Raw genomic sequence first — 21,759 nt, 5'->3', positions numbered from 1 at the left:
TGTTTGTCTTCTGGTATTAACGGCAACCAACGCATCTGAAGCATGTGAAGAACTTACGGCGTTCTTGATGCACAGTATGGTGATTCTCCCTTGTGGTGGTCGACATATGGTCCCGGCGGAGGCTCGAGTCCTCCCTCGGGTTGGGTGTGTGTGTTTGTCCTTAGGATAACTTAGGTTAAGTAGTGTGTAAGCTTATGGACTGAAGACCTTAGCAGTTAAGTCCCATAAGATTTCACACACATTTGAACATTTTTTTTGGTCGACATAGTAGAGTGGAATGTTCAGGGTAAGTGTGCCCGCCCTCTCGTTTCCATGTAGTCCAACGTCGGGCTACTGTCACACCGCAAATCTGTGTATTGCGCGTTTGTACCAGCAGGCGTACCCCGATAAGGTCCCTTTCAATCTTTGTCATGTGGTGAGAACACATTAGTACGTGCCGTCTCCGTGTCCTTCAGTCTGTCTGGAACCGCGCGACCGCTCCGGTCGCAGGTTCGAATCCTGCCTCGGGCATGGATGTGTGTGATGTCCTTAGGTTCGTTAGGTTTAAGTAATTCTAAGTTCTAGGGGACTGAAGACAGTCCCATAGTGCTCAAAGGCATTTGAACCATTTTTTTTTTTTTTTGTCCTTCAGTTACTATTCAACATAGGACGCCGTGCACGCTCCTTATATGCCATAACAGGCATGACAACAACATTAAATACAACACTAATGCATTCTGGAGGCCGTTCTATTTCTCAGAGATAATTGCAGCTCCAATCATTTACATACACGCCGATGGTGTACACGCGTACAAAGTGCCGCCAACATCCGACAATGCCTTCTAGGTGTTTCACTTTATCTGTCAAGCAGTGTACTTCTTATTTAACAGAACGTAGTACATCGTTTTTAATTGAAACACATCGTCAGGTGCAAATCTGGTGTCAGATGTGCTTTGAGGAGAGGATGGCCGTCATCGTTCACAATTAATCGAACGACCTGCGCTTGTTTTGACTTCTCTGGGTCGGTTCAGGCACAACACGGTGGTATTCAGGTTGGTCATATGGTCAGAAGCTTTTAACGATACACTCTCGGTGAAGGTGAAGTTGTAAATGAATGTCATGCAACGATGGAAAGGCTCAATATTACTTTGTGTGGCCGAAAGTCATGGGGAGTCTCTGGATGGGATGGTAATTGCGGATTGCGCCTCTGCCAGCGTGGCCTCTACGTGTTTGAATCGTTCGGGAGAGATACTGATCCACGCATTTTACAGCGCTGCTCACAATAAGAGTACCCAGGTATCGACTGCATCCCATAAATACTCGACTGTTGAGATCGGATGGTCTAGGGAGTCAAAGCATGGTCGTAAATTCACTGGAATGTTCATCAACGCAAACGAATAGTAGTTCTATTTGAACATTGGTGTTAGCCAGAATTTAGACCGCTGAGCCTAAGTGTCATGTTAAATAATGTGTTAATTATGATCACTTGGTACTCGACTGTGAATTTTGCATGTGAATCTTTTAATGAAAATTTTCTTTTTTAAAATTGTTGTCTTTCAACTAATGAGGTCATTGTTAACATCACATTTTTGTGAAAACGTAAGGAGCGCAAATCACCCTGTACTGTTGATATTCTGTTTGTGATTTTGAATGTGAATGTTACCAGGCTGGTGTTTATTTTCTATCTATGTTCAAGTCACTGCAATTTACATCATGATTTGATGAACAACAACTTTTTCATTTCGGAAATTCTCACTATTGAAAAGTTCAAACAAATATTTGAGCTGTCATAGCAACATATTTAAAAAGGTATCTGCTAACTGTGGATTTCGACTACAGCGATACGTTGGATTGTTTAATTAGGTCATATTTCTGCCGCCCCTGGAAGCAGTTAGATAGGCAACCTGTAACTATGCCAGGTTGAGTTTAGCCGTTTGATAATTAATAAGACCACCTGCACGCCAGTTCTATTTGGTCACTGTTTAAAACATGTTTCGACCTGTTAATAGCGAAAAGGAGGCACCAGTTAATCTCTGTAACATATAAATACATACTCAAAACAACGACAGATGAATGCACTCACGCGTCAGAGTTTCAGTATTTGCTTTGTTTGCCATCTGAAGGCTGACAAACTAAATGTGGTGAAAATCATGGCTTCACCTGACTCACCAGGACAAAAAGCCGCTGCCATATTCGGGGAAGGAAAAGTACTTTCATGCATGAGGTTGTCATGACACAGTATAAATATCTTTAGCAAAACGCTAGTGTGCATTTGAACATTTTCATATACAAGGAAATTAACGATGATTTTTAAGTTATTAGCGATTCTGCTTGGCGCAAGTTCTCAAGTTCACATCTCTTTCACCCGTATTAAGTCATTACATATGTAGTTCTGTGCATCCTTGTTCGTCGAATAAATTTTTCCATCTGCGGCCATCGCCGTTAAGGATAGCACTTACATAGATTGCGTAAACGTCCATTTTGAGTGCAAAACTGCGGAGAAATTATATGCAATTTGAATTCGTAATGCTCAGATCCGTAAAGCAGTAACTGAAGACAATTACACAAGCCATTCAAAAAAGTAGTCAGCCTTTGCCGCAAATCCAAGGTCGGTGTGTAGCTGGCATCTGGGGAATACCTTCCGCAGACGAAAACAGAAACTTCCTCTTTTTCTTCTGTGTACGACTCTTAATTACTAAAACTTTCACCTTACTCTTCGTACGCATATGATATTCATGGTGGAATAAATAAACAGACTCCACTCGATGTCTCTTACAAGAGCATACGTCTACCTCAGCTACGCGGCAACATTAAGTCCCTTGCAGCAGAAATATCTTGTCGAAATTAATGTGCACTAGAACGGCGAAGTAGGAACAGATGCGAATACAATCACCACTCACAGGCGAGCTGCGAATTTATACAGCATAATTCTGCGATTTACAATCACAAGAACGAACGGAAAAAATGTCGGTCAGTGACATTGAGACACAGAGATATGCAAAGTACAGAATTCTGGTTATCATAGGTGTGAAGATGTCTTCTGTACAGTTGAATGTACGTATCCAAGAATGGAAATACTTTGGACAGTATAAAACTATCGGCATTACATAATTATTCATAAAACACTCTGTTTTGCTTCTGACCTATAACATTGTCCGCACATTCATTGGAGGCAATGTCATTTTCTCGTTTACTTCTGTAAATATAGTAGAAACATCAGAACTCGCTCTCGTTTCTTCGATCCACTAAAAGATGGCGACTAAATATTATTTTACATTCTGAGCTGAAGAAGAACGAAGTTCATGCGTGACATTGAATCGTCAGTTGATAGATGAGTGAACGATGTCACACAAACACATCTCGTCAAGGGTCTATCAGCCTACGTGAGCAGCTTTAGAACTGCCATGTTCATTATTGGTGTCTTGCAATCATTGTGAAACTAAACTCCACCAACAAAATTTCGAAGGTTGTTCAAGGATATTTTCTGAATCTTTTGGCACAAGGAGTCCGTAACCACTGCTAGCTTGTTGCAAATAATGTTAACTTCGATCATTTCAGTTTGTTACTGTAATTACCTTTCTGTAAAAATACTTAAATAACAGTGAAAAATTATGAAATATGCAGTCACCAAAACGTACCACACAAAACTTGAAGTAATGATTACGTGAAAATGCAAAAGTTTACGATCTCTGCGGGAACAGCTGAGCGTAAAGTAGCGTCTTATGTGCCTCTCTGCAAGTGCGTTCAGTGCCAATACACGAGGAGCTTACCGACCAACTCTTCATCAGTAAAACTATACATACCGCGGTGGTACACAATTACAACTGAAACACTGCTTGAAAAGGAAATTCGAGACAGAACCGATCAGTACAGAGAGGGAGCTTGAGATAGAGGATTGTCGGGAGCAAGTGTCGTCAGCGAAAGAACCAGTTTGTTTGCAAACAAGACAGGCGGCTCATGCCGAACGCGTTTGCACTGCTGTGCAGGTATTTTCGGTACCATAAGGGTCCAAAAATAAATGGTAGTAGCTAACCAAATGAAGCGTGCCTATTCTGTAACGAGCCACGGGACACAACGTGCACTCGAGGTATAGTGCTCGAGTAATGGTTTCCACTGTAAAAGAAATCAAAAATCTGTAACTGTTTCTTGTATTTCATGCGGTCAGTGAAGTGTCTAGCTTACCGGCCCAAGGGACATGGCAATGCCCACCATTCGTCCATCATCCTCCGCCTGCTCCATCGCCGTATGGCAGGTATGGAACTTAGTGCAGTTAGCGATGCGACAACGTAACCTTCCTACGAAATTTTCGATATTCAGGGTGTAAATTTTAAGTTGATAAACCAGAATAATTAGAAAAATAAGCTTCACACGAAAAAACGTGTAGAATCCAAAGTTGGTTATTGTCGAGGGGGACATCTGCTGGTGCTAAAATTAGCCCGTCACCCCAGCCTCCTGGGGGTGGGGTGGGAGGCAACTTTAAAATTTCAAATGGGAACCCCCATTGTTAATTGCAGAAACAGATTCTACATAAAAAAACTACGTACATTTTGTCTTAAACATTTGTTTTGATTCTTGGTAGTTGGCGCTGTAATTCAAGAAAATCCATGTTCTCATTTTTGCGTGGAAAATGGTTACGGATAAATAAAAAGTACTTATTTACTTCGTAAATTTCGATTCGCTAAAACTAAAACTCTCCCTCCCTCCCCATAGGATGGGGTCTAAGAGAGAGGAATTAGAGTTTTACAAATGATGACCCAAATTTAATTTTTTCCGCAGACTCGGATAAGTTTTGTTTGCTGGGTCAACATTTGTAAAACTCTAATTCCTCTCTGTCAAACCCCACCATATGGGGAGGGAGGGAGAGTTTTAGTTTTAGCAAATAAAAATTTACGAAGTAAATAAGTATTTTTTTTATTATCCGTAACCGTTTCCCACGCAAAAATGAGAACATGGATTTTCTTGAATTTCAGCGTCAACTACCAAGAATCGAAACAAATATTTGAGACAAAATGTTCGTAGTTTTTTATGTAGAATCTGTTTCTGCAATTAAAAAATGGGGGTTCCCATTTGAAATCTTAAAATTGCTTCCCAACCCACTCCCAGGAGGCTGGGGTGGCGGGATAATTTTAACACCAGCAGATGTCCCCCTCGAAAATAATCAACTTTGGTTTCTATACATTTTTTCGTGTGAAGCTTATTTTTCGAATTATTCTGGTTTGTCATCCTAAAAGTGACACCATGTATGGTAAATTCTCCAGTAATTCAATACGTAGCTTAATGAACACCTGTGTGTGTTTAAGTAAAACCCTACGGGGTTAAAGCAGATCGTCACCGATTTTGAGACTGTAGCATGTATGCGTTGTCCGGACGTCTGTTGATTTTAGGGTGTACAAGTTTTATCGATATCTGTAGGCTCGCACCGTATATGTGAACGTTCATGAAAAACTGTCTCACCAATTTATCGGAAATTCATTTCCATACGGGCCCAAAGCACCAATCATGTAAGTAGCAGTGTATAGGCAGTTTATCTGAATCTCAAACCACAGAATATGCTTACTGGCAATAATGATAAGCGTTGGAATAGGTCATAATTGTGTGTGTGTTGCATTTAGTATCTGCGCTTTATTCGTAATTTTCGAGAAAGTTTCTCGTGGAGAATGTTCTGATTCTAATTTCACATTAATTATAAACTTTACAACAATCAAAAGACACTACTGTCACTAACCTATAAATAGAAATTTTGTGGACTGACATTAATAATACTCGTAAATATAAACTTTAATATTAATTGATACTTCATAAAGCGGGTACATTATTTTTACAGGAACTGTAGGAAGTTGAGACTTGCTTAAAAAACAGTTTAGACCCTTGAAACTACAGGTTTCTCTACAAATTTGATTTCCACAAACATCTATTTTTCCCAAAACTTTGTTTTTGTGCTTTGGACTCTAATGGTTCTCAATGCCTCAGTTAAATAGTAGACGCTGTAATAATGTGCTATGTAAGTCTTTCAACCAATTTGCTAAAAGTGATCCATGTGATTTTCGTACTTAAATAGTTAGTGAATGAATTATGCTGGAAGGGAGTCAGACAATGGTACTGCTTATATGCGCGCACCACTTTTAACGTAAGCGGCACGCATCGCATTGCAGGTACCATACAGCCATGGTGCAGCTATACAGCCGGTGGAGTATCTAGATGTCAAAGTGATGGGTCCGTTGGCGTAACTGGGTAACCAACGGCCAGGCAAACTTTGATATTGTGGACCCCCTTCCTCTTTTCACCTGTCCTCACCCTCCCCGCCGACATAAAGTTTTGGTTTAATCTTTACAGCTACATAGCCCGTTTATTTATTTAGTTATTAACATCAAGACTTAAAAGATGTAAAAAGTGGACATTTCAATAATTTATATGACATATATGAGCAGACTGAAGCAATGAATGAAAATTTGTACCAATACCGGGATTCGAACCTGGATCTCGTGCTCACTACGCAGATAGGCTAACCACGACTCAACCCTGGCACAGTGGCTTTGCACAACTGCACGGTCTATCTTAGCACGCATCCCGGCGCAATTCAGACTCCTTTTTACGCTTCAGCCCACATGGTATCCCCCATAAACACAAGCAGAATTGCAGATGCTCCCCAACTGTATTGCAACAGCACCTCAGCATCATGTGAAATCGGGAATCCTGACTGAAACCCACGTGTAGGTGCTTTAATCAAATGAAACTATAAGGTTCCAGAGACCTTTCCAAGTCTCAAATGTCTATGATGTGTATACGCAGGTTGAAGCGACGAATTCGAGACTTGAAAAGCTCTCTGGAACCTTATAGTTTCATTTGATTTAAATAATTCTCATTTTTCCATGTTTATTGGCGTAACCATTTCCTACAGTATGTGTATAAACTTTTCTTTTATAAACTGAAACGCCATTTTCTTGCTGCAATCTATGTTAATTCATGTCAAAAATGAACTATCTTAACTGGATTTAATCAGGAATAAAGCAGTGTCATTTCTCTATGCGATACTTATAGATCAGAACACAGTTCACACCATAATTTTCAAAGTAATTCATCTTCACTTGTAATTATTCTTTTTTCTGATTGAAATCTGCTTTTCCACTAATCTGCTCCGCTCTACACTACTGAAGATGCGTTGTTGCTCTTTAATAAAATGTAATTGTCTTGTGGCTGCAAGTAGTAGTTGACTTCCTGATAATGACTAATAGTCACCCGCAAGATTGCAGAGAAAAGTTGCGTAGTAATAATTTTAATACTGGAAAACAAACCGAAATTTTACATCAGTCGCGACTCATTGCACTATCGAGTCGTATCTAAATTCTTTCTTGCAAGTACAGTACTGTACTTTCTGGTTGAAAATGGGTGTGATATGCAACTACCAAAAAAAAAGTTTACATGTGAATCTGAATTTTTCTTTAGATCATTTTATTGTGGTTGCTGTTGTGAAACAGGTTGTAGTTTGCGTCCTGTACCTCATCCGTGGCCTAGGTCTGTAACGTACGCTAGTAAAGTGGTGGTTAGCAGTTCGAATCTTGGTGGCTAAAAAAATTTCAACACAAGTCCTTGTCTGTTAAGGGGAGGAGAGATGCTGATCACCAGGGTCTACGATTAAGTGCTGGGCTAAGTTCCAAACCTCAGAGAGTGAATAAATGAGGCACTGTGGGTGGTGACCGCTCTATCGGAAAAGGACGTTTAGCTGGCGGCACCCTAGAGTGAACTGTGTACCGATATCGGGTTTGACCCTCTGCCTTGACTCAACAACATAAACGCAACACTACGCCGCTCACACATTCACTTACGACACGTTACGTGGAAGCTGACCGAGTGAAGTCAATTTAAAAAAGCTCACACTAGCCCATGAACTACACGTATTCAGTATTGATCTTCACTGGCATTCTAATCATCGTTGTTGTATAGTTATACTAACTTCTGCAAAAGCTCGTCTTCTTTTGAGAATTATGAGAAATAAATTGTGATTCTTACGGTAACGTTTGTTTCAGCAAACATATTTCTCTGTTGGCATGAACGTAAATTACACCAAACATTTACATAAACTTTTTCTTGCTGTTCGAAAGATGAAAATCGACTGCCACAAAAACATTGTTTAAACTAGAGGTAAACTTGAAAGTGATTTTTTCTAAATATTTGACAGCTGCTTTCTAATGTTTTTCGAGTTGATTGCCATGTAATTTGTTAGATTGCTCTAATAGTTTGTTAATTCTCATCATTTAAAGATTTTGTGTGCATTGAAAAATGACTTTGATTGCAAAACTGTTGCGAGATATGATTTTTTTTTTACGGTTTTAAATTGTAATCAACCCCTAAACAATGAGAAGATCGACATAATAATGCAGTTGGAGAAAAATGCATCTGAGACAACAGATTATATTTTGCGTATCAGATTCAAAATAGATCGGTTTGTTCTTTGTGGCAACTTTCCTCAGGTACACGTGAGAACTGTGGTAAGTGATGAAAATATTGCCACAGCAGGAGCAATGCTTGAAGAGCACTGACGGACATCTTAGAAATTTATCAGAGCAACATTGGACATTCGTATGGATCAAAACATTTTACATCAACAGTCCGTCGTGGGATAGCTTTGTTGCCGTTGGATTTCACATAAACTAACTCTCAATCGAAAACAACAACGCATTGATTGCTGCATAGAAATTGTGAAAAAAAATTCCAAGGTAGCCCTTCAGATTTGCTTTGGAATATCGTTACTGGTGATGAAAATTGGATTCATTGTTATGATCCTAAAAAAAAAAAAAAAAAAAAAAAAAAAAAAAAAATGGAACGGAAGCTAAGTCTACAAAAAGCACGAAGAATTCACAGTGCTGTTAACAAGATAGTTTCTAGTTTTCTTTCTAAAACAGGCCATATTGCTACTTTAACATTTGAAGTTAGACATACCGTTACTGCCAATTCGTACACAAATGCCTGTTTACGCAAACTTTTGTAAAAGTTTGTGATAGAAAGCCAAAAGGAAAAACAATTTTACATAATGACAATACATCGTGGCATACAACAAAACGAACGACAGAGTTTCTAGATGCCCTAATAGTTCCGATGTTAGACTGGCTTGCTTACGTTCTTAACACGAACTGATCCATTCATTTCAGCTGACTTCATAAGGGCGAGGAAACACTGAGAATAAAACCGTCTATATAACTTAATATATTTTCATTTATTGGACATTTCAGTTACTGCCTTCATTAGATCTATAATTAAGATGAATGTAAACACACAAATTAGAGGCGAAGTGTACATTAAAAGTAGTGGAAGGCAACAAATTAAAACATTTACTTATCATCAGAAATCGTAAAATATCTGCATCTGCAGCTACATCTAATTCTATACTTCTGAATCACTCTGAAGTGCATGACAGAGGGTAAGCCCCACGGTACCGGTTATAAGGGCATTTTCTCGCTCCACTCACTTATGGAGCGCAGGGAAAACTGATGGCTGAAATGCCACTGTGGGTGTTGTAGTGTATTCTAAGAATCATCATTTAAAGCCTGTTGTTGAAACTTTGTTAATAGACTTTCTCGTGATGGTTTCTGTTTATCTTCGAGAGTCCTTCAGTTCTTTTCTTTCAGCATCTTTGCGACACTCTCCTGCGGGTCAGACAACCCTATAAGACGATTCGTGCTGCCATTCTCTGTATACGTTCAACATCCCCTGCTAGTCCTATTTGGTACGGGACCCACACGCCTGAGCAGTATGTTAGGATGGATGGCGTGAGTGATCTGTAAGCGATTCCATACCACTATTGCACCAATAAAAAGAAGTCTCCACCTGTTTTACCCACGACTGAGCCTATGTGATCGTTCCATTTGATATCCCTACTAAGTGTTACACCCAAGTATTTGTATGACTTAACCGGTGACTCACTAGTATTATATTCATAGGATACTATTTATTTATTGTAGTTCTGTGCACAATTTTACGTCTTTGAACATTTAAAGGCCGGCCGCTGTAGTCGAGTGGTTCTAGGCGCTTCAGTCCGAAACCGCGTTGCTGCTACGGTCGCAGGTTCGAATCCTGCCTCGCACGTGGATGTGTGTGATGTCCTTAGGTTAGTTAGGTATAAGTAGCCACTGCCTAAATTTTGATAAATAATCAGCATTGGCGACCGAAGACTTCCGGCATAAGAAGTCAGCCTCATTCTGCCAACGGCCTTGTCAAAGAGGGCGGAGGAGCGGATGGAGGTTCAGGGCACTCTCTTGTCCTAGGGGTGGGAAATTGTCCCTAAAGGCGGAAGAATCAGCAATGATAAACGACATGAGGATGCAGAAGGCAATGGAAACCACTGCATTAAAGACACGTAACGTGTATCCACAGGACATGTGGCCTGTAATTGAAGAAGTGTCATGATGATCTCTCCATTGGCAAAAGATTCCGGAATAGTCCCCCATTCCGATCTCCGGGAGGGGACTGCCAAGGGGGAGGTTACCATGAGATAAAGATTGAATAATCAACGAAAGGATAACGTTCTACGAGTCAGGGCGTGGAATGTCAGAAGCTTGAACGTGGTAGGGAAACTAGAAAATCTGAAAAGGGAAATGCAAAGGCTCAATCTAGATATAGTAGCGGTCAGTGAAATGAAGTGGAAGGAAGACAAGGATTTCTGGTCAGAGGAGTATCGGGTAATAACAACAGCAGCAGAAAATGGTATAACACGTGTACGATTCGTTATGAATAGGGAGGTAGGGCAGAGGGTGTGTTACTGTGAACAGTTCAGTGACCGGGTTGTTCTAATCAGAATCTAATAGTCATGGGCGACTGGATTGCAGTTGTATGGGAAGGAGTAGAAGAAAAGGTTACAGGAGAATATGGGCTTGGGACTAGGAATGAAAGAGGAGAAAGACTAATTGAATTCTGTAACAAGTTTCAGCTAGTAACAGCGAATACCCTGTTCAAGAATCACAAGAGGAGGAGGTATACTTGGAAAAGGCCGGGAGATACGGGAAGATTTCAATTAGATTACATCATGGACACACAGAGATTCCGAAATCAGATACTGGATTGTAAGGCGTACCCAGGAGCAGATATAGACTCAGATCACAGTATAGTAGTGATGAAGAGTAGGCTGAAGTTCAAGACGTTAGTCAGGAAGAATCAATACGCAAAGAAGTGGGATACGGAAGTACTAAGGAATGACGAGATACGTTTGAAGTTCTCTAACGCTATACATACAGCAATAAGGAATAGCGCAGTAGGCAGTACAGTTGAAGAGGAATAGACATCTCTAAAAAGGGCCATCACAGAAGTTGGGAAGGAAAACATAGGTACAAAGAAGGTAGCTGCGAAGAAACCATGGGTAACAGAAGAAATACTTCAGTTGATTGATGAAAGGAGGAAGTACAAACATGTTCCGGGAAAATCAGGAATACAGAGCTTTGGAGGACTTAGGTCAAATAAGGCAGAAGGGATAGATAACATTCCATCAGAATTTCTAAAATCATTGGGGGAAGTGGTAACAAAACGACTATTCACGTTGGTGTGTAGAATATATGAGTCTGGCGATATACCATCTGACTTTCGGAAAAGCATCATCCACGCAATTCCGAAGACGGCAAGAGCTGACAAGTGCGAGAATTATCGCACAATCAGCTTAACAGCTCATGCATCGAAGCTGCTTACAAGAATTATATACAGAAGAATGGAAAAGAAAATTGAGAATGCGCTAGGTGACGATCAGTTTGGCTTTAGGAAAAGTAAAGGGGCGAGAGAGGCAATTCTGACGTTACGGCTAATAATGGAAGTAAGGCTAAAGAAAAATCAAGACACTTTCATAGGATTTGTCGACCTGGAAAAAGCGTTCGACAATATAAAATGGTGCAAGCTGTTCGAGATTCTGAAAAAAGTTGGGGTAAGCTATAGGGAGAGACGGGTCATATACAATATGTACAACAACCAGGAGGGAATAATAAGAGTGGACGATCAAGAACGAAGTGCTCGTATTAAGAAGGGTGTAAGACAAGGCTGTAGCCTTTCGCCCCTACTCTTCAATCTGTACATCGAGGAAGCAATGATGGAAATAAAAGAAAGGTTCAGGAGTGGAATTAAAATACAAGGTGAAAGGATATCAATGATACGATTCGCTGATGACATTGCTATCCTGAGTGAAAGTGAAGATGAATTAAATGATCTGCTGAACGGAATGAACAGTTTAATGAGTACACAGTATGGTTTGAGAGTAAATCGGAGAAAGACGAAGGTAATGAGAAGTAGTAGAAATGAGAACAGCGAGAAACTTAACATCAGGATTGATGGTCACGAAGTCAATGAAGTTAAGGAATTCTGCTACCTAGGCAGTAAAATAACCAATGACGGACGGAGCAAGGAGGACATCAAAAGCAGACTCGCTATGGCAAAAAAGGCATTTCTGGCCAATAGAAGTCTACTAATATCAAATACTGGCCTTAATTTGAGGAAGAAATTTCTGAGGATGTACGTCTGGAGTACAGCATTGTATGGTAGTGAAACATGGAGTGTGGGAAAACCGGAACAGAAGAGAATCGAAGCATTTGAGATATGGTGCTATAGACGAATGTTGAAAATTAGGTGGACTGATAAGGTAAGGAATGAGGAGGTTCTACGCAGAATCGGAGAGGAAAGGAATATGTGGAAAACACTGATAAGGAGAAGGGACAGGATGATAGGACATCTGCTAAGACATGAGGGAATGACTTCCATGGTACTAGAGGGAGCTGTAGAGGGCAAAAACTGTAGAGGAAGACAGAGATTGGAATACGTCAAGCAAATAATTGAGGACGTAGGTTGCAAGTGCTTCTCTGAGATGATGAGGTTAGCACAGGAAATGAATTCGTGGCGGGCCGCATCAAACCAGTCAGTAGACTGATGACAAAAAAAAAAAAAAAAAAAAAAAAAAAAAAAAAAAGTTGTAAGTCTAGGGGACTGATGACCTCAGATGTTAAGTCTCATAGTGCTTAGAGCCATTTAAACCATCTGAACATTTAAAGTTCAGTGTTAGATGCAATAGACATACGAGGTGTTACTGGAACTGACAATGAACTTTGTTTTAAGAGTTCTAAATATTGGTGGTTGTTATCCCTTCTGTTACTTTGTAGTTTTGTCGCCTGATAATGCAAACTTAACATTTCTCAATATTATGTTATTTTAATCTTAATTACCGATCTCATTGTAGCTGCAGCCGAAACAACGTAATACATGAAAATATATTAAGCCATGCAGTCGCCTTTGTTCTCAGCAAACCACAATGATCACAGGCTCTTGTACGAATGAGTTAACAGTGTTACACATTGACAGCTGAGTTACAGACGTGATCGATTTCATTTCGTGGCATTTTTACAGTCACAGACGAAATTTAGGCACTGTCACGCAGCCACAGGCAGACACTTTGGGCGAAGGCAACTATGCTCGCCACAGCACCCTTCGCAGAACGGAGCGCCGGCTGCACTAAGCACTTTCTATTGCCGAAGCCGGGGCGCTGCGGTTGCATATTGGACGGGGGCGACTTTCGCTGCTTGGCTTACCTGCCGTATGTGGGTCGTGAGCGGCGTGGTGACCGGAGAAGTGAGACGCCGAACTGAGGTACGCACTTGCTGCGAGCTAGGACGCGCGCGGACTGCCGCCGCGGCCGGCGTGGCCAGCCGCTGTCAGATGGCGCCTGGAGGGGCGGGAACGAGGTGGGGGTAGCGACCGGCACCCAGCGAGTAGCGAAGAGCGACTAGCCGCCTCACGTGGCGCGCGCCCCTTGCGTCTCCTAGACCACAGTAGGCACGTGGCTGACGTATGACCACTTCTCGACTATAATATACAGTAAAGTAACTGTCTCTGCTTTCTGACGAAACAGTCTGGTCTCCATTACAACGAAGCGAAGCCAACACTAGTCACCAAGGGCAACAGAGGCGGTGCTACGCATGTAGAACCACGTACGCCTCCTTCAAGGGCGCCCGCAGAAAAAAAAAGAAAAACGATGAAGCGCCACGAAGGAATTACCCGAATGGGAAATAAATCGGCAGATGTGATGTGCATGTACAGACCAACAAATGATTACTTGGGTGATACATTTAAGAGAACGACCTTCACAAACTGTACAAGTCAATAACGCGTTGGTCCACTCTGCCTGGTATCTCACTGATATGAGTAGAATCGTCTTCAGTGATGCGTCCCGCTTTGAACTGAGCCACGATGACCAGCGGACACGTATCTGGAGATACCACCAACCTATTGTCCGTCATACGACCCGACCAGCAGCAGTGTCGGTCTGGTGTGCCGTTTCTACATCTACATCTACATCCATACTCCGCAAGCCACCTGACGGTGTGTGGCGGAGGGTACCTTGAGTACCTCTATCGGTTCTCCCTTCTATTCCAGTCTCGTATTGTTCGTGGAAAGAAGGGCTCTAACCTCTCTGATTTTATCCTCATGGTCTCTTCGCGAGATATACGTAGGAGCTAGCAATATACTGCTTGACTCTTCGGTGAAGGTATGTTCTCGAAACTTTAGCAGAAGCCCGTACCGAGTTACTGAGCGTCTCTCCTGCAGAGTCTTCCACTGGAGGTTACCTATCATCTCCGTAACGCTTTCGCGATTACTAAATTATCCCGCAACGAATCGCGCTGCTCTCCGTTGGATCTTCTCTACCTCTTCTACAACCCTATCAGGTACGGATCCCACACTCCTGAGCAGTATTCAAGCAGTGGGCGAACAAGCGTACTGTAACCCACTTCCTTTGTTTTCGGATCGCATTTCCTTAGGATTCTTCCAATGAATCTCAGTCTGGCATCTGCTTTACCAACGATCAACTTTATATGATCATTCCATTTTAAATCACTCCTAATGTGTACTCCCGGATAATTTACGGAATTAACTGCTTCCAGTTGCTGACCTGCTATACTGTAGCTAAATGATAAGGGATCTATCTTTCTATGTATTCGCAGCACATTACACTTGTCTACATTGAGATTCAATTGCCATTCCCTGCACCATCCGTCAATTCACTGCAGATCCTCCTGCATTTCGGTACAATTTTCCAATGTTACAATCTCTCGATATACCACAGCATCATCCGCAAAAAGCCTCAGTGAACTTCCGATGTCATCCACCAGGTCATTTATGTATATTGTGAATATCAACGGTCCTACGGCACTCCCCTGCGGCACACCTGAAATCACTCTTACTTCGGAAGACTTCTCTCCATTGAGAATGACATGCTGCGTTCTGTTATCTAGGAACTCTTCAAACCAATCACACAATTGGTCTGATAGTCGATATGCTCTTACTTTGTTCATTAAACGACTGTGGGGAAGTGTACCGAACGCCTTGCGGAAGTCAAGAAACACGGCATCTACCTATGAACCCGTGTCTGTGGCCCTCTGAGTCTCGTGGACGAATAGCGCGAGCTGGGTTTCACATGACCTTCTTTTCCGAAACCCATGCTGATTCCTACAGAGTAGATTTCTAGTCTCCAGAAAAGTCATTCTACTCCAACATAGTACGTGTTTCCTTTCATAGCAGGACTGCTTTGGTTGGCATCTGCGGCATCTTTACAGCACAGCGGTACATCGACGATATCCTAGGCCGCGGTTTGTTGCCTTTCATGGCAAGCCATCCAGGGTTGAGGTTGTTTGGGGAAAGAGACCAGACAACGAGGTCATCGGTCTCATCGGATTAGGGAAGGACGGGTAAGGAAGTCGGCCGTGCTCTTTGAAAGGAACCATCCCGGCATTTGCCTGGAGCGATTTAGGGAAATCACGGAAAACCTAAATCAGGATGGCCGGACGCCGGATTGAACCATCGTCCTCTCGAATGCGAGTCCAGTGTGCTAACCACAGCGCAACCTCGCTCAGTGCAAGCCATCCAGGCCTTACATGTCAGTAAGATAATGCCTGTTCACACACGGCTTGTCTCCGTGTTTGCCAAAACCCTGCCTTGGGCATTACGTCCCGAATCTCGCTCATTGCAGAACGTTTGGGGCCATTTGGGCAGGGCTCTCGAACCAACTCGGGATTTTGAAGACCTAACGCGCTAGTAGGACAGAATTTAATACGCTATGCCTCAAAAGGACATCCAGAAACTTTATGAGCCAATGCTAAGCCTAGTCAACTACTGACCATTAAAATTGCTACACCAAGAAGAAATGCATATGATAAACGGGTATTCATTGGACAAACATATTATACTAGAACTGACACGTGATTACATTTTCAAGCAATTTGGGTGCATAGATCCTGAGAAATGAGTACCCAGAACAACCACCTCTGGCCGTAATAACACCTTGATACGCCTGGGCATTGAGTCAAACAGAGCTTGGATGGCGTGTACAGGTACACCTGCCATGCAGCTTCAACACGATACTACAGTTCATTAAGAGTAGTGACTGGCGTATCGTAATGACCCAGTTGCTCGGCCATCATTGACCAGACGTTTTCAATTGGTGACAGATCTGGAGAATGTGCTGGCCAGGGCAGCAGTCGAACATTTTCTGTTTCCAGAAAGGCCCGTACAGGGTCTGCAACATGCCGTCGTGCATTATCCTGTTGAAATGTAGGGTTTCGCAGGGATCGAATGGAGGGTAGAGCCACGGGTCTTAACACATCTGAAATGTAACGTCCACTGTTCAAAGTGCCGTCAATGCGAACAAGAGATGACCGAGACTTGTAACCTATGGCACCCCATACCATCACGCCGAGTGATAAGCCAGTATGCGGATGTCGAATACACGTTTCCACTGTGCGTTCACCGCGATGTCGCCAAACACGGATGCGACCATCACGATGCTGTAAACAGAACCTGGATTCATCCGAAAAAATGACGTTTTGCCATTCGTGCTCCCAGGCCCGTCGTTGAGTACACCATCGCAGGCGCTCCTGTCTGTGATGCAGCGTTAAGGATAACCGCAGCAATGGTCTCCGAGCTGATAGTCCATGCTACTGCAAACGTCGTCGAACTGTTCGTGCACATGGTTGCTGTCTTGCAAAAGTCCCCATCTGTTGACTCAGGGATCGAGACGGGGCTGCACGATCCGCTACAGCCATGTGGATAAGATGCCTGTCATCTCGACTGCTAGTGATACGATGCCGTTGGGATCCAGCACGGCGTTCCGTACTACCCTCCTGAACCCACCGATTCCATATTCTGCTAACAGTCATTGGATCTCGGCCAACGCGAGCAGTAATGTCGCTATACGATAAACCGCAATCGCGATAGGCTACAATCCGACCTTTATCAAAGTCGGAAACGTCATGGTACGCATTTCGCCTCCTTACACGAGGCATCACAACAACGTTCCACCAGGCAACACCGGTCAGCTGCTGTTTGTGTATGAGAAATCGGTTGGAAACTTTCCTCAAGTCAGCACGTGGTAGGTGTCGCCACCGGCACCAACCTTGTGTGAATACTCTGAAAAGCTAATCATTTGCATAGCACAGCATCTTCTTCCTGTCGGCTAAATTTCGCGTCTGTAGCACGTCATCTTCGTGGTGTAGTTATTTTAATGGCCAGTAGTATAACTGCTTGCATAAGGGTCAGAGATGGACCAACGCTTTATTGACTTGCTGAATTAGTGAAGATCTTTCTCTTAAGTAAATCATGCGATTTTTCTGAAATTGTACGTCACATCTACCGATTTCCGCCCCATTCGGATAATTCCTTCGTAGAGTGAACTATATGAGACAGACGAAATACCCACAGATCTCAAGAAGAATATCTTCAGTTTCAAAGAAATTTGGTGTTTGTGCTGACAGGCATGAATACTTACAAAATAGTTTATAATAAGTCGTGGGTACAAAATACTAGTACTAATGATTGAAAAAGAAAAGCCGGCCGCGGTGGCCGAGCGGTTCTAGGCGCCTCAGTCCGGAACCGCGCGACTGCTACGGTCGCAGGTTGGAATCCTGCCTCGGGCATTGATGTGTGTGATGTCCTTAGGTTAGTTAGGTTTAAGTAGTTCTAAGTTATAGGGGACTGATGACCTCAGATGTTAAGTCCCATAGTGCTCAGAGCTATTTGAACCATTTTTATTTTTTTAAAAAAAGAAAACGTGGTACAAACCGATTCGGAGCAACTCAGTTTGGGTTCCGAAGAAATGTGGGAACTCATGAGTTAATACTGATCCTCTGGCTTTCGCAGTTCGTGGTCTTGCGGAAGCGTTCTCGCTTCCCGAGCACGGGGTCCCGGGCTCGATTCCCGGCGGGATCAGGGATTTTCACCTGCCTCGAGATGACTGGGTGTTATTGTGTCTTCTTCATCATTATCGTTCATCCCCATTACGGTCGGAGGAAGGCAATGGCACACCACCTCCACTACGACCTTGCCTAGTTCGGTGGTGCGGGTTTCCCGCATCGTTCCCCTACGCTCTGGAGTATGGAACTTCATCATCATCATGACTACTCTTAGAAAAAAGTTGAAGAAAGGTACACCTATGTTCAAAGCATTTGTAGTTTTTGAAAAAGCTTTTGAAATGGTGAGTGGATTACAGTCATCGAAATTTTGGTGGTCGTAGGAATAAAATAAAGGGAGCGAAAGGTGATTTACAGTCTGTGCAGAAACCAGTCTGTAGCTATAAAAAGTCAAAAGACATGAAAGGAAAGTAGTGGTTGAGAAGGGAGTCAGACAAGGTTGTAGCCCGTCCCCAGCGTTATTCAATCTGTACACCGACGAGTAGAAAAAGAAACAAGGGCGAAATTTGGAGGGTGGTTAAAGTTAAGGGAGAAGAATAAAAAATTTCAAAGTTTGCTGAGTTAGTTAGTTTCATGTATGAATGCATGGTTTCGCGGCAATATGAATTAATAAAAATTTCTCGGGTTTCCAGCCGCGTCAGGTGGTTAAGATCCCACGAGCTTTCGACCGAGCTCTCCCCGGTCATTGTCAAGTGGTAAGACTGGCTGATGTGTCGCCGTGGCCGCGTCGTTACATAGCCGCACTGCTGGCTGTGACGTCACTGGTGCTCTCTTCCTCGCCATACACGGTAATGTTTTCATCCCGAGTCAGTCGCGTCCCAGGCTGTGCAGAGCTGCAAACCGCCGTCCTTGTTGACTGTGTTTTCAGAGGTTTTTATTTCAATAGCTTATTTTATGGCGCTATCCCAAAATCCCTTCGTCCTCATAACGACAGATATCGAATAGCATTCGGTGTCCATTTTCTAAGGCGTGTTCTGCCACGGCTGATTTTTCTGGATAGCGTAGGCGTAAGCACCTCTCGTGTTCCGTCTGGTATTGCTCCACAGTGCGTACTGTTTGGCCGTCGTAGCAACAGCTACACTGACGTGGTATCTTGTACACTCCAGACGTTCTAAGCCCTAGATTGTCCTTCACAGGCCTCATGAGCTGACGAATTTTTGCTGGGGACCTGAACACCGATGAAATGTTATATCTCTTCAGGAGCCGGCTAATCTTTCCCGACACTGTACCGCAGAAAGGCAAAAACATAAGTTTCTTGCTTTCTTCTTCGGTGGTATTATCTTCTCTGTTGCTGTGTTTCTTGCGTGTCACACCAGATATAGCCCGTGACACCTGTCGGTTCAAAAATGTGTGTGAAATCTTATGGGACGTAACTGCTAAGGTCATCAGTCCCTAAGCTTACACACTACTTAACCTAAATTACCCTAAGGACAAACACTCACACCCATGCCCGAGGGAGGACTCGAACCTCCGCCAGGATCCACACCTGTCTGTGGCTGTATCCGTTATCCCGGAACACTTTTCGGAGGTGGCTCAATTCTAGTGGCAGACTTTCAGCGTCTGAGACGACTTTAGCACGATGGACGACGATATTCAGAACGCCACGTTTTTTTTTTGCCGGATGGTGGTGGCTGAGAGCGTGCAGATACCCCCTTATGTGTGTGTCGGTCATGAAAAACTGAGAGAATTTTTAGAACACCTGAACAGCATCACGGCCACATCAAGTTTACGATGAAAGTCGAGACAGATGGTGCATTGCCCTTCCTTGACGTCCTCGTTCGACGGAAAACCAATGGGCACCTCGGCCACAGTGTTTACAGGAAACCGACACACACACAGATCGGTATCTGCATGCTCATGAGGCCTGTGAAGGACGATCTAGGGCTAAACGCCTGAAGTGTACAAGATACTATGTCAGTATGGCTGTTACTACGCCGGCCAAATAGTACGCACTGTGGAGCAACCCCGGACGGAACACGAGAGGTGTTTACGCCTACGCTATCGAGAAAAATCAGCCGTGGCAGAACACGCCTTAGAAAATGGACACCGAATTCTATTCTACGAAACATCTGTCGTTATGAAGACGAAGGGATTTTGGGACTGCGTCATAAAAGAAGCTAGTGTAATAAAAATCTCTGAAAACACCATCAACAAGGACGGCGGTTTGCAGCTCAGCACAGCCTGGGACCCGGCTACCGCGATGTTAAAACGAGCGCAACGGACGCGGGATGAAAACATTACCATATATGGCGAGGAAGAGAGCACTAGTGACGTCACAGCCAGCAGTGCGGCTATATAACGACGCGGCCACGGCAACACAGCAGTCAGTCTTGCCACTTGACAATGACGGAGGAGAGCTCGGTCGAAAGCTCGTGGGATCTTAACCACCTGACGCGGCTGGAAGTCCGAGAAAATTTTATTAATTAGTTTCATTTTTCGTGGTCCATTTTACACGATAAATAGTAATGATTTTGAACGAGTCTTTTTACATTCACATCGCAAATTAATTTCTAAATATGACAACATGCTGAACATTTATAATTTTTATTTAATTTTTGAAATATACAGGTGGGAGTTAGTGATTCATCCCCACCGACTTCTATAAATTACAATAACAGAATTTCTTCTGTGGCATACAAGAAGTTCTCAGTGAGAACGATTTTGTATGTTTTCAAATTTTACTTTGTGGGCCGTCAGACTTTTGACATCACTGGGTGAGTGATCAGAAATTTTTGTTGCAGACGTCCTTAATGTGGAGTAATGAACTCTATTTTTCCTTCTGGTATTGTAACTGTGTATATCACTATTTCTTGTGAAGTGTAGTGGATTATTTACAACAAAATTAATTAGGGAATAAATATACTGTGAAGCAGAAGTCAAACTGTCCAACTCCTTAAACTTGATTATCGTGGGGGGGGGGGGGGGGGGGAGGGGCACATGTTATTCTTAATAGATTTTCTAGATGAACAGAAAGCCGCGTAAAACGACCGGTCTGCGATCTTTTTCAAACGTTTTAAGATAAACTATTTGGTAAAAAAATCTAATTCTCGCTCATATTATAATTTAATTCGTCAACTTCATGATGAACCGGCTATCATTTCGTTAATGATCATAGTTATTGTGATATTTCGATAGTAGATAAACTACTGCAAGAAATTCTTAGTTTTCAGTAAAAAATAGGTATCGATATGAAGTAGTGTTTGGTGTGTGATAGGTTACATGTTGCTGCGTATTAAATGTAGATTATGCATTGAATTATTCTTTAAACTTGTAAGGATATCGCCGTCCAGATTTCCCGACTGTACTGAATTATAAGATTTATCATGCATTTTACCGTCTCAAATGCACACATATTTTTTTGATAAGACTAGTTTCGACCACTCGTATAAATACGTAGTCTTTGCCGGCGTGCTTTAGCAAACCGCGTTCTCACCTTAAGCTGGCGGACTGATGACCGCAGAAATATCGTTACAGAATGACAGTATGGTCCGGCAGCAGCGCCGACAAGAATATTGTCTTAATACGCTACTGGCCAATAAAATTGCTACACCAAGAAGAAATGCAGATGATAAACGGGTATTCA

The 21,759-nt window shown here is 42.7% G+C and overlaps 1 protein-coding gene across 2 annotated transcripts in view; it reads right to left on the bottom strand.

The window, feature by feature from the left end:
- LOC124789582 (ABC transporter G family member 23-like) overlaps positions 1-13,613 on the bottom strand; it is a 515,640-nt gene extending 502,027 nt beyond the window's left edge. For both annotated transcript variants that reach the window (XM_047256987.1, XM_047256988.1), the window contains exon 1: positions 13,527-13,613. The gene's annotated coding sequence lies outside the window, so the exon portion shown is untranslated. The remainder of the gene's footprint in view (positions 1-13,526) is intronic.
- Between the last annotated feature and the right edge of the window lie 8,146 nt (positions 13,614-21,759).

The sequence above is a fragment of the Schistocerca piceifrons genome, chromosome 3 (genome assembly GCF_021461385.2).
Source record: "Schistocerca piceifrons isolate TAMUIC-IGC-003096 chromosome 3, iqSchPice1.1, whole genome shotgun sequence".
Taxonomy (NCBI): Eukaryota; Metazoa; Arthropoda; class Insecta; order Orthoptera; family Acrididae; genus Schistocerca; species Schistocerca piceifrons.
The sequence above is the reverse complement of the archived record's forward strand: the minus strand, read 5'-3'. Positions and strand labels throughout refer to the sequence as shown.